The following is an 11,435-nucleotide window of genomic DNA, read 5'->3' as shown; positions in this document are numbered from 1 at the left end:
TGGGCTGGGCTGGAAGTCAGCAGCAGGGCCGACAGCCCCTCCTGGCCAGGGGATGTGCCCTGGCCTGGGTTGGAGGTCAGCAGCAGGGCCAACAGCCCCTCCTGGCCAGGGGGTGCACCCTGCAGGCAGCCCCCCTCCTCAGACCCCGAGGGAGGAAGGAACATCTGTGAGACGTTCTGTGAGTGTCCCTGTTACATGCAGGCTGTCACCAAGAGACAGTCTGTGCCAGGGCACAGCTCTCCTCCCGTATCAAAAAAGCGAGTCTGGTAAAGCAGCAGAGATTCAGAAGTAGAGGATGGGGGACTCAGCAAGAAACCTGTGGGTGGAGCCCTAGAAGTGGGAGGGGAGGAGAGGAGCGGCCCCAGGCCAGAGGGACTGTTGGTCAACACACACTTCACTGGCTTCAGTTAACCAATTCAAACAACACTTCTTGAGTGGCCCTTTTTGTTCCCAGACATGGTTCTAGGAGGTGGAATTCCAGCCGTCACAACTTTTACATTTCAGCAAGCAAGGAGACCGACAAAAAACACGTGGACAGGTGAGCACGCAGGGCAATTTCAGCGGTGATCAGTGCTGCGGAGAAAAAGAAGGCAGGATCAAGGATGAAGTGTCCTTGTGTGTACATGTGTGTGCACATGTGCATGCCTGGGTATGTGCGTGCATGTGTGTGCATGTGTGCGTGCGCATGTGTGTGCATGCGTATGGATGCACGCATGTGTGCCTGGGTGTGTGCATGCGTGCGCATGTGTGCATGTGTGTGGTACGTGGGTATGCATACTTGTAGGCAGGGCTCTGCATGGTCATTTTGAGAACTGCTCAGGCAGCTTCTCTGAGGAAGTGACCTTTTTGCAGAGAACCCTGGAACCAAGAGGTGAGCAAGTCGTGAATATTTTGTAAAACCTGGCTGTGCTCTCTTTTTCCTCCGGCTCAGGATGCACAGTGTGCAGCGTGTCCTGGGAGAGCGGGGCCAGAGCACTTCTTCCAGTCCAGGGAGACTGGGGGATTGGAGAGCGGTGGGAGGTGGTGGGAAACGTCACAGCTGGCCAGGCTGGGGATCCGAGGAGGGTGCAGGGGCTTGTGGGGTGCAAGCAGCAGACAAGGAGCAAGGGCTGTGCCACACAGTGTCAGTAAGGCCCACCCACCCCAGGCTGGAGCTGCCTCCCCACCTCTGGGAGCCCAGGTGATTGATCACCCAGTGCTTTCAGGCTGCAACTTTCCTTCACCAGGACAGCCTGGGTCCCAGGGCAGAGGTCCTGGGGCCTTCCCAGGCCTTTCCTGACCTAGGAGAGGATCCTTCCATCAGTGTGGATGCAGCATTCTGTCCTCTTTTCCACCTAGAGCTGAAAAAATAATACACATCTAATCTTCCTTTGGAAATCTATCTGCATTAAACTCGTGTCTTCAAATGTGTATTCAGAGATGTCTGATGGCATGCAGAAAGATGCAAAAGAAATTAACATGGTGACCTTTCCAAAATGCAGCTTTCCTGCTCAGACCCAGCCTTGCCCACCTTGTTTGGCCTCCCTCCCGCCTCACCTGCACCGCTCGGTCCCTGCACCAGCCAAGCCCTTGGTGCTGGTTGCTCAGCCTGGAGCTCTGCTCACGGGTGTGGCTTCCTCTTCTGGCCCACAGGGATGCATCCTGTACGTCTAGGCTTAAGCCACCACAGCATCCCAGCCTGGACGAGCACTCCTGGGAGCTGCCATAGCAGCCGTTTGCTTTCTCCTCACAGAGCATGTCACACCAGGCATGTCCCCCTCCCGCTGCAGGCTCAGGGGCCTCCAGAGCAGGAACTGCTGAGCTCATTGACTGACCTAGAGGCTGACAGTCTGCCCAAAGACCACCCAAAACACACGTGCGAAGCAAACAGTGCAGCACATCCTCCAGTGAGTGGGTTCCCGTGAAAAGTACCAGCCAAACTTGAGCCAGCACACAGCAGCCAAGGCTAAGTGGTCAGGAGCGAAGGCTGCAGAAGTAAGCAAGGGTCAGGGTGGTGGATGCCAGTGGAGGACAGGAAGGAGGCGAAGGATTGGCCGTCCTTGACACTGGCCACTGCAAACCAGCTTCACATGTCTTACCTGTAGGAAGAAGCCCACCCCCACTTGGCCATCCTGGACACTGACCACTGCAAAGCAGCCGCACACATTGTACCTGTAGTAATAAGTCCACCCCACTTGGCCATCCTGGACACTGACCACTGCAAAGCAGCTGCACGCATCATAGCTGTAGGAAGACGTCCACCCCACTGACTGCTCTGTACCAGGGCATCGGAAAGCCTCCGCAAGTTCCTCCACCCAGCGCTGTCCTTCATCAGCATGAGGTGCTGATTTCTTAAGTTCTTCAAACATCAGTGTCCTCCTAAGGATAACAGGAGAAAGAGCAGCACCTACCTTACAGGGGTTTGTGTGGATTAAATGAGTCACGTGCTTAGCACAGTGAATGGAACAGAAAAGTAAATTATGGGGAGCGGATGTGGCTCAAGCAGTTGAGTGTTGCTTCCCACATGGGAGGTCCGGGTTTGGTTCCCAGTGCCTCCTAAAATAAAAAAAAACAAAACAGACAACTAGCAAAAAAATAGAAAAAAACAACTCAGGGGAGCCAATGTGACTCAGTGGTTGAGTGCTGGCTTCCCACAAATGAGGTTCCAGGTTCAATCCCTGGCCCAATACCTAAAAAAAAAAAGTAAATTATAAGGATGGTAGTCAGTAGCAATAACTATGCATATGCGTATGTGTGTGTGTAGAAGTAACGGGATAGTAATAGTAAGAGTAGGAGTAGTAATGGTAATGACAGGAGTAACAGTAGTAGCTATATTGGTGGCAGGAGTAACAAGAGTAACAGGAGAATAGGAACAGTAGAGTATGAGGAGAAGTAACAGCAGTAGTAGTAACAGTAGTAGTAACAACAGTATTCAAAACTAACAGTAGCATTAGTAATGGTAGTCATAATGAAAGGAGCAACAGTAGCAGCAGTAACATAGTAGCAACATGAGCAACAATAGTAGCTGTAACAGTAGTAATAAATTAACAGTAGTAGTGACATGAGTAACAGTAGTAACAGTAGTAATGATAGTAGAGACAGGAGTGACAGTAGTAGTAGTAATAGCAACACAGTAGCTATAATAACAGTAGTCTTAGTGACCGTAATAACAGTAGCAGTGATAATGTAGTAGTGAGGAAATAACAGTAGAAGTAGTAACAGCAACAACCGTAACAATGGTAGTAGTGACAGGAATAACAATAGTGGCTGTAACAGTACCACTACCAGTAGTAATGGTAGTAGAGACAGGAGTAATGATAACAACAGTAACAATAGCAATAATAAAATAACAGTAGCAGTAGCAGTAGTAATGATAGTCATAGAGACTGGAGCAACAGCAGCAGTAATATAATGACAGGAGTAACAGTAGTAGTAACAGTAATAACAACAATAACAATAGCAGTGATAGTAGTAGTGGTGACAGGAACAATAGTAATAGTAGTAACAGTAGCAATAATAGTAACAGAACCAGTAGAAATGGTAGTAGAGGAGTAACAGTAGCAGCAGTAATGTAGTACTGACAGGAGTAACAGTAGTAACAAGAGTAACAGTGATAGTAGTGACAGGAGTCACCGTAATAGGGGTGGTGGTAGTAGTAAGGGTACTGATACTCTTTTCATTGAACAGCATGAAGGAGCAGCTCCTGGAATTATTACTCAGTGTAGCAGTTTGATATTATTGATGAATACCAAAAAGGAATATTGAATTATGTTTGTAAACTGATCTTTTCCTCTGGGCATATGAGATTATATCAGATTCATAGGTTTACTTGATTAAGTAATCAGGTAAACCTCTTGTGCCAGTAGGGAGTTGAGTTCCCCACCCCTTGGAGCAACAGTAGCAGCAGTAACATAGTAGCAACATGATTGGTGGGTGGGGACTCACAGGTTATAAGGCATGGCAAAGGACAGAGTTAAGGGTTTTTAATGTTGGAGTTTTGATGTTGAAGTTTGGTGCTGAAGCTGGAGCCCTGGGAAGAGAGGGACCCTGAACCCAGCAAGAGGCAAGACCCTGGAAGGGAGGAACCCAGGAAGCCTGAACCCTCGTGGATGTCGGCAGCCATCTTGCTCCAACACGTGGAAATAGATTTTGGTGAAGGAATTAACTTGTGCTTATGGCCTGGTATCTGTAAGCTCCTACCCCAAGTAAATACCCTTTATAAAAGCCAACCGATTTCTAGTATTTTGCATCAGCACCCTTTGGCTAATGCTCTCGGCGAGTAGGAAAAGGCGCGCCATCTCGCAGGCACCACCTCCAGTTCCTCTGGGCAGGTGTCCCCCTCTGCCTCCTTCCCACGCCCAGGACCCACATGTCGGGTGCTCCTGGAAACGAAGGACCCACCATCAACTGAACAAGGGGGTCTGGAGGAGAGGAGGATGGGGGAGGAAAGACGAGGGGGAGGGCAGGAAGGGCTGAGAAGTCCGAGGAGGCAGCGAGGAGCAGCTGTGCTCCCCCAAGGCCGTTGCACACGCACACACACGCAGACACACGGGTGTGTGCACACACTCCACCCACCCCAGGGAGACTCACTGGACAGGGGAGATGAGCAGGAACTCCTTCTCAGCTCCCCCAACTGCACCCACGGCCCTGAAAAGCACTTTGACCTCCCACGTGCAGGGAGCCCCAGGCTGCTGAGGACCTGGGTGTGCTTGGGAGATGGACGTGCAGACAATGGGGTGGCGGTTGGAGGTCACCGTAGGGCCACTGTGGGGGCCAGCCTCATCTAAGGTGCTCCCTGGGCCTCAGGACACCCTCAGGGCTTTCTCCTCTCCCTCAGCCCGCATGCCCTGAGCCTCTCACCTCTGTACTTAGATTTCCTCCGGCCTGTTTGTTTTGTTGTGTGTGTGCTTTAAACTTTTGTTACAGAGGTCGCAGAGGCACCACTTTTCCTCTCCCCTGGAAGCAGGAGCTCTGCGTGGCCTCTGTCCCCCCTCAGCCTGCTTTCGACAAGCTCAAAACCATCACAGAGGACAATCGTTTGAGCAGCCCCAGGCCTCAGAAATGACTCTTTCTTCACTCCAAACTCAGGGCCAGAGAAGCCTTGAGGAGCATATGGAAGGAAAGGGCTGGGGAAAGCAGGCAGGAGCTGCGCCCCGGCTGTGAGGGCCCCACGGCCTCCAGGGGCCTCGCGTGGCATCTGCGGCTCCAGCACGGTCTGGGGCTGTTGGTGCCAAAGCTTTAAAAGATAAAGGGGTCTGAATAAAACTGAACAAGACTGCAGTTCCTTCAGCACGAGTGCTGCACTTCAGGGTGCATTTGGTATGGCATTCTGCTCCTGTTACCCAGATTGACTTAATTTTCAATATTGATTTTCCAGACTGAAGTGCTTGTGACTTGGGTGATTCCGTAATGAAATCCTTTTACTGTGAACTACTGTGACGAGAAATTAAAATGGACCGCACAGGGGACCATCCAGGAATGCCTGGCACTTGCAAGGCAGAAGGTAAGCAAGCTCTGCTTAGGGTCTGCAGAGAGAACTTCTGAAAGGGCAGGGCTGCCTGGATATGCAGCTGCTGGCCTAGGACATGCACCTAGAACAAGGCGACTTCCTGTTTGACGCCCACTTCAAGTACGAAATGCACGAAAGCGAGGGCACCAACCACTTTTCTCTGCAGGGCGCCACAGCGTGCTGCGGCATCATTGGCACCTGCAGGATCACTCAGGAATAGGCCATCCCCAACCAACCCTGAGCCAAATGCATGCACCCCACTGTGCAATGCCCACTGGTTGTCTCCCAGCATGTAGTCTTGACATTGCCTGAGACCCCATCTGTCCCTGTTGCTCAGAGGCTGAGTGACCAATTCAGGCCAGTGGTTTGCACATGAACACTTTCTGGGCTGGTACCACCTGGCTTTTCCTTAAAGGGAAAGGGCAAGACCTCCTTCTGCTCCACTTTCTCCACTGCAAGCTACAAAGCAGACACTGTGAGCCAAGAGGAAAGCTGTGCTTGAAGATGGCAGCCCAGAGGGAAGCTGTGCTCAGTGGTCATGGAGCCCCCACACCAGAGCTTCCTCCTTTCCAGATGTCCATGTGTGAGAGGAATAACTACTGGCTATTGAAAGCCACAGAGATTTTGGCTCTCTCTGTAAGCTGCCAGATCAATATCCTGACCACTATGCACACCATAGGTTTAGAATGGATGGAAACTGTGTCATTCCTTTTCCCAAGAAAGATCAGGTCTGGCTTTCCTTTTGTGACACATTCCATGTCTGTAACAGTTTGATATTATTGATGAATTCCACAAAGAAATATTCGATTATATTTCTAAACTGGTCTTTTCCTCTGGGCATATTAGACTTTATTGGATTCAGAGGTTTACTTGATTAAATAATGATTAAGGCTTTGATTGGGCCACATCAGTAGGGCATTTCACCCCCACCCCCTTGGTGGGTGGGGACTCACAGAGAAAATGACATGGCAGAAGAGTTAGTTGGAGTTTTGAGCTGGAGCCCCAGGAAGTAAGCACACAGAGGATCTTGGTCATGAGGAAAGAGAAAAGGCCCTGGGAAGAGAAACAAGTCATTCATCTGAGAGTCTAAGCTGACCTTATGGAGAAAACAGGAGCTGAGCCTGGAGAAAGGCAAGCCCCGGGAAGAGGGAACCCAGAAAGCCTAAACCCTCGCAGATGTCGGCAGCCATTTAACTCCAATACATGAAAATAGACTTTGGTGAGGGAAGTAAGTTATGCTTTATGGCCTGGCAACTGAAAGCTTCTACCCCAAATAAATACCCTTTCTGAAGGCCAGCAGATTTCTGGTATTTTGCACAAGTACCCCTTTGGCTGGCTAATATAGTGTCCCTATGGTAAAGTAACGCAAATGGTTTTGGTGTTGCAGTGCCTTGGTGTTACCTGGTTTCCTTGGTGTTACCTGGTTTCCTTGGTGTCCAGCTGGCCAGGCACCAATAGTGGGTGAGGCTACTTCTCTGTGGTGAATGAGACTGGCTGGGGGTTCATCTCTAGACATCTGACTGCACCTCCATGCTCCAAACTACACTGATTGAAAGGACATGTCACACAAAGCACAACACAAAGCAAAGAAGGAGCTGTCTGTGCTGGTTGAGAGGGAACTTCTAGGAGGAAAAACAGATTATATTAAGCAAGGCTTAAAACTCTCTTTTTGAATTTGTTAGCTCTTGACTTTCTAACTCAGCTTACGCAGTATAGGCAAGAAAGGCAAACACGTCTCCCAGAAGGCAGCTCCATTCGGAAAGTCGGCTTTATGTGGAGACTTAGAACATAGCCAAGCTCTCCTGGAAGCAAATGTGCCGGGAGAGGAGCCAGAGGCCTCACGGGGCCAGGGAGGGGCGCAGCTGTGCCTTCCGCTGCAGAGGAGGACGCTGGCGCTGAGAGGTCCGGCCGTCCGCACTTACCATCCTGATTCCCAGCCTGACGTCCAGCCCACAGCTCCCACCAACTCCAAACTGTGGACTATGGAGAGGCGGAACAGGCGACCCTTGGAGCTGCTCCCATTGGCTTCTTGCCCAGGCCCAGCCACCTCTACCCTATTTTATCCAGCATTTGGGAGTATCTTGTTAATGTGAAGAAGTTCACAGGCAAGCTGGAAAAGTGCTAGTATTAGAAGGATTATACCAATGTTGTCAACATGTCAGCATTTGATTTTGGTTTGTTTCCCAATGTGGGTAGCTATGTGAGAGAAATTTTAATAACAATTAACCTTTTAATATAATGAAATGACTTCATAACATAGCGCTGATGTTAATTTTTTCTAAACAAATGTGGAAGACCATATATATTCACAATTGAATGTAGCATCTCCATTTCCTTTCTTCCTAGGACTCTCACTTGAAAAAAACCCTTAAAGTCTATGCTAAGTGAATGCTCTTTATGGGTCAAATATTGGCCCTTCAAAGTATCTTTTGGAAAAAATGTCATTCAGAAACAAGACTAGTATGCAATTCTATTTGATTCCTTAAATGAAATACAGGTGTAAAACAACAAGACTGATTTTTTTTCTGCATGAATGGCTCTGAGGGCACAGTTCAGAAAATATTTTGAGCATAGCAGTAATAGTGGGATCATTGTATAGTTTTGTTTTTTTTAAGATTTATTTTACATATTTATCCTTGCCCCACCCCCTTGTTGTTTGCAGTCACTGTCTATTCTCTGTGTCCATTTGCTATGTGCTTTCTGTGTCTGCTCATCTTCTCTTTAGGAGGTACCAGGAACCAAACCTGGGACCTCCCATGTGGGAGAGAGAGGTTCAATCACTTGAGCCACCTCAGCGACCTGGTTTGTTGTGTCTCTCATTGTCTTTCCTCTTTGTGTCTCTTTGTTGCATCATCCTGTTGCCCTAGCTTGTCTCCTCTAGGAAGCACTGGGAACTGAACCCAGGACCTCCCATGTGGTAGGCAGAAGCCCAATCTCTTGAGCCACATGTGCTTCCCTGTACAGTTTTTTGGTAACTATTTTAAAGGAACCATTAGGATATGGTGGATGTCTGGGGGTAGTTTAATTGAAGAAATTAACAATTTCTTTTTGGCAACAATTCTTCCAGCAACCAAATTGCTTCTCTATTTGTGTTCAGTTGGTCTCTGAATAGCTAGAGGAATTTTCCCCTTTCTTTGCTTCTCTATTTTAGGATCAAAAGAAAAGTTTGCATTCCTCCCTGAAGACTCTGTGGTTCTTAAGAGCTATTCTCATCTGGCCTGGAAATATGTGAGGTTTAAAACTGAGTGATAAAGAGGCATGAGGGGCACCCGAAGAGGTGACAGGAGCTCCGTTTCCAAAGGACAGTCTGCACGCTTTTGTTACTTTCATTCCAAGCCACTGCTAACATCCGAGACCAACAGGTAGCTGAGGAGGCAGGAAGGAGGTTCTTTCCCATGACCGTCTGCAAGCTGAAGTTTGCTGATAAACTCTCCATCAACTGCAAGTAGCAGTCCATCCTCCAGTGTGGAGCGAGGTCAGCTCAACCACCTGCAGGCAACGTGCAAGTCTCTATAGGGGAGAAATACTTAAAGTATTCCTTTTCTCCCTGAACTTGCTGCTCTGCAAAAAGAGCTGGCCGAGCTGTGACAATCCACCAGCACCTCCTCCAGTTTCTGCAAACTGTCCTCCCTAAGAACAAAAACCAACTGTGCAAGCCCTTCCCAGGCCGTAGAGCAGAGTCCTTTGACCACTAACCGCGGGAGGATGTCTTGGTCGCTGGTGCTGTTTCCGGAGGCAATCTTCTAAACTGTCAGCAGGATTTACGCCTCGTTATTCTCTGGGCTGAATGATGCCTCAAATGTCAGGTTTTCCTCTTCCCACAGGATGGGGAGGAGAACAACTCCCATTCTGGGTGAGGCTTTTTCTCCTTTGAATTGAGAGTGATCTAGCTCTCCCCCCTCTGTAGCTGCCACCATAATTGATGGGCCTCTGGATTTATTGGCTCAATTAAGGCTCCAGCTCATGACACCAACTAGTGGATTCTGTCTAGTCCCTGAAAAAACATTCAATTCTGTGGGGGAAAGAAATAGGTGCAGTTGCTGATCGACTGGTGGAGCCTGTTAGGGTAACCCTGGCCTGTGAGTAAACAGCCCAGGAATGAAGAGCTTCAGCGTCAAGGAAAGGAAGTCGGGGCCTTTTCAGAACACCCCTTGGCTCGATGGCTCCCCCGCCACACGCTGCTCTGCCTTAGCAGTTAGCCTCTTCCCACCAACGAGGGGGTCCTGGGAGCTGCAGACCAGCACCAGGCCATGGACGCATGAGTCTTGAGGGCTCAGTCCCAACCACCCCTTTTAATGAATTCATTCAGAAGAGGTGGAAAAGCAGCCGGTGCGAGCACCAGTGTCCATAGAAGCTGGCCCTGCCCCTCACAAGCTCCACTGAGTGCTGCACCCCCGGCCCTCATGGGTCCAGGAACGCTAGCCCGGCAGGTCCACCATGTACAGGAATGGGCCACAAGGACGTCTGCTGCAACGCTCGCAGGGAAAAGTCTCTGTTCTAGTAAGGGCTGGTGCACGAGCGGTGGTCCCTCCTGTGCAGGGGAGGTGGCTTGTAGCCACCTTCTTACAGCCACGCCAGGGGAGGCTCAGCTGAGGAAGGCAGAACAGACAGTGAAGGAAACACATCTTGATTTATCCTGGAACCACCTTGCTCTGGGGGTTTTGTCATGGGCTGAGAAGCCACTTATGGTTCACGTGCTGCAGCTGGTAAGCATTCCAGCTGGCCAGGTTCAAGCCCAAAGCCCTTGTGGTGCTGCAGGTGGGACTGTGCATCATACACTCCCAACTCCCAAATCCCAAACAAAACCTGTCTTCTTGGCTCTGATGTGATTTGAAGTCCTGTCAAAGAAAAGACAAAATTAAATCCTGCTTTTAATATCAGAAATCAGGGAGAGACTCTGATTTCCAGAGGAAATCAACCTAGAACTTTAATGAGAGGGCAAAAGTGACATCAAGCTCACTGTTAAAACTAGAATAAGAAGAATGCACAGTGAAAGGAGCCAGACACAGAGGTACACACTGCACGAGCCACTGGCAGGAAGTGTCACGAGCAGGTGGAGCCACAGGTTGGAGGTCGCCAGGGGCTCTGCAGGAGGGGGCAGTGACTGTCAGGGAATGTTCTGGAACCAGGCAGTGGCAAAAGCTGCTCAGCCTTGTGAAGGTGCTAAAGCCACTGAATAGTTAACTTTAACGTAGATAAACGGTAAATTTTGTTATGAGTATTTTTCCACAATAAAAATAAATAAAAACTGGAATAAGCTTAGTGCAGCAATGATGCAATAAGTAGAAGCATTCTCATTCATGAGCTAAATACCCAATTAAATTTTAGAAAATTTCCGTATTTCAATGTTTCATATATGTGTTTTTTCCCCACATTTTAAGATACATGATGGCTACTTACAACATATATTGTCAGTTCATTGCTTGTTTAATTTCTTGTAATTTTTACTGAAATAAATTATTTTTAAGACAACAAACATACCACTTGCTTTTGGCAACTGTCTAGCTATTATGTCTTAAGGGCTATTATGAAACATTTATTAGGTATAATATATACCAGTGCTACCTTGACACTGAGAATATGAAGGCCTTGGGTTGCTTAAGAAAATGCAAGTGTTGATTCTCTAGGATATGCCCATTCCAGGGACAAAACCATTTTCATACAAACAGGAAAACTTACTAGCCCATGATAGAGTGAGGTAAAATATTTAGCTCTAAGTGGAAATAAACATGAAATTTTGATTTCTGTATTCAAGCTCTGTAGGAGGCAGGGACTAACGTGGCTAACATATTGGACAGTCTGTCAGGGTAAAGCCAACTTTTCAATTCCAATCCGGTATAGTTTCTGAGTACAGCTGTTGTAGACTAAGCTAACTGTGGAGATGCAAACAAGCAATTCTTCCACAGCTACAGGAGAGCCGCTGAGCAGTATCCCTGTGCTTGGAGAA

The 11,435-nt window shown here is 48.6% G+C and overlaps 1 long non-coding RNA gene across 1 annotated transcript; it reads left to right on the top strand.

The window, feature by feature from the left end:
• The first annotated feature begins 370 nt into the window (after nucleotides 1-370).
• LOC101421463 (uncharacterized) lies at nucleotides 371-10,964 on the top strand. Its single transcript, XR_187940.5, has 3 exons — nucleotides 371-538; nucleotides 5,357-5,482; nucleotides 8,640-10,964. It is a non-coding gene; the product is annotated as an uncharacterized lncRNA (long non-coding RNA).
• Nucleotides 10,965-11,435: the final 471 nt, after the last annotated feature.

This window comes from Dasypus novemcinctus, chromosome 5 (assembly GCF_030445035.2).
Source record: "Dasypus novemcinctus isolate mDasNov1 chromosome 5, mDasNov1.1.hap2, whole genome shotgun sequence".
Lineage (NCBI taxonomy): Eukaryota > Metazoa > Chordata > Mammalia > Cingulata > Dasypodidae > Dasypus > Dasypus novemcinctus.
The sequence above is the reverse complement of the archived record's forward strand: the minus strand, read 5'-3'. Positions and strand labels throughout refer to the sequence as shown.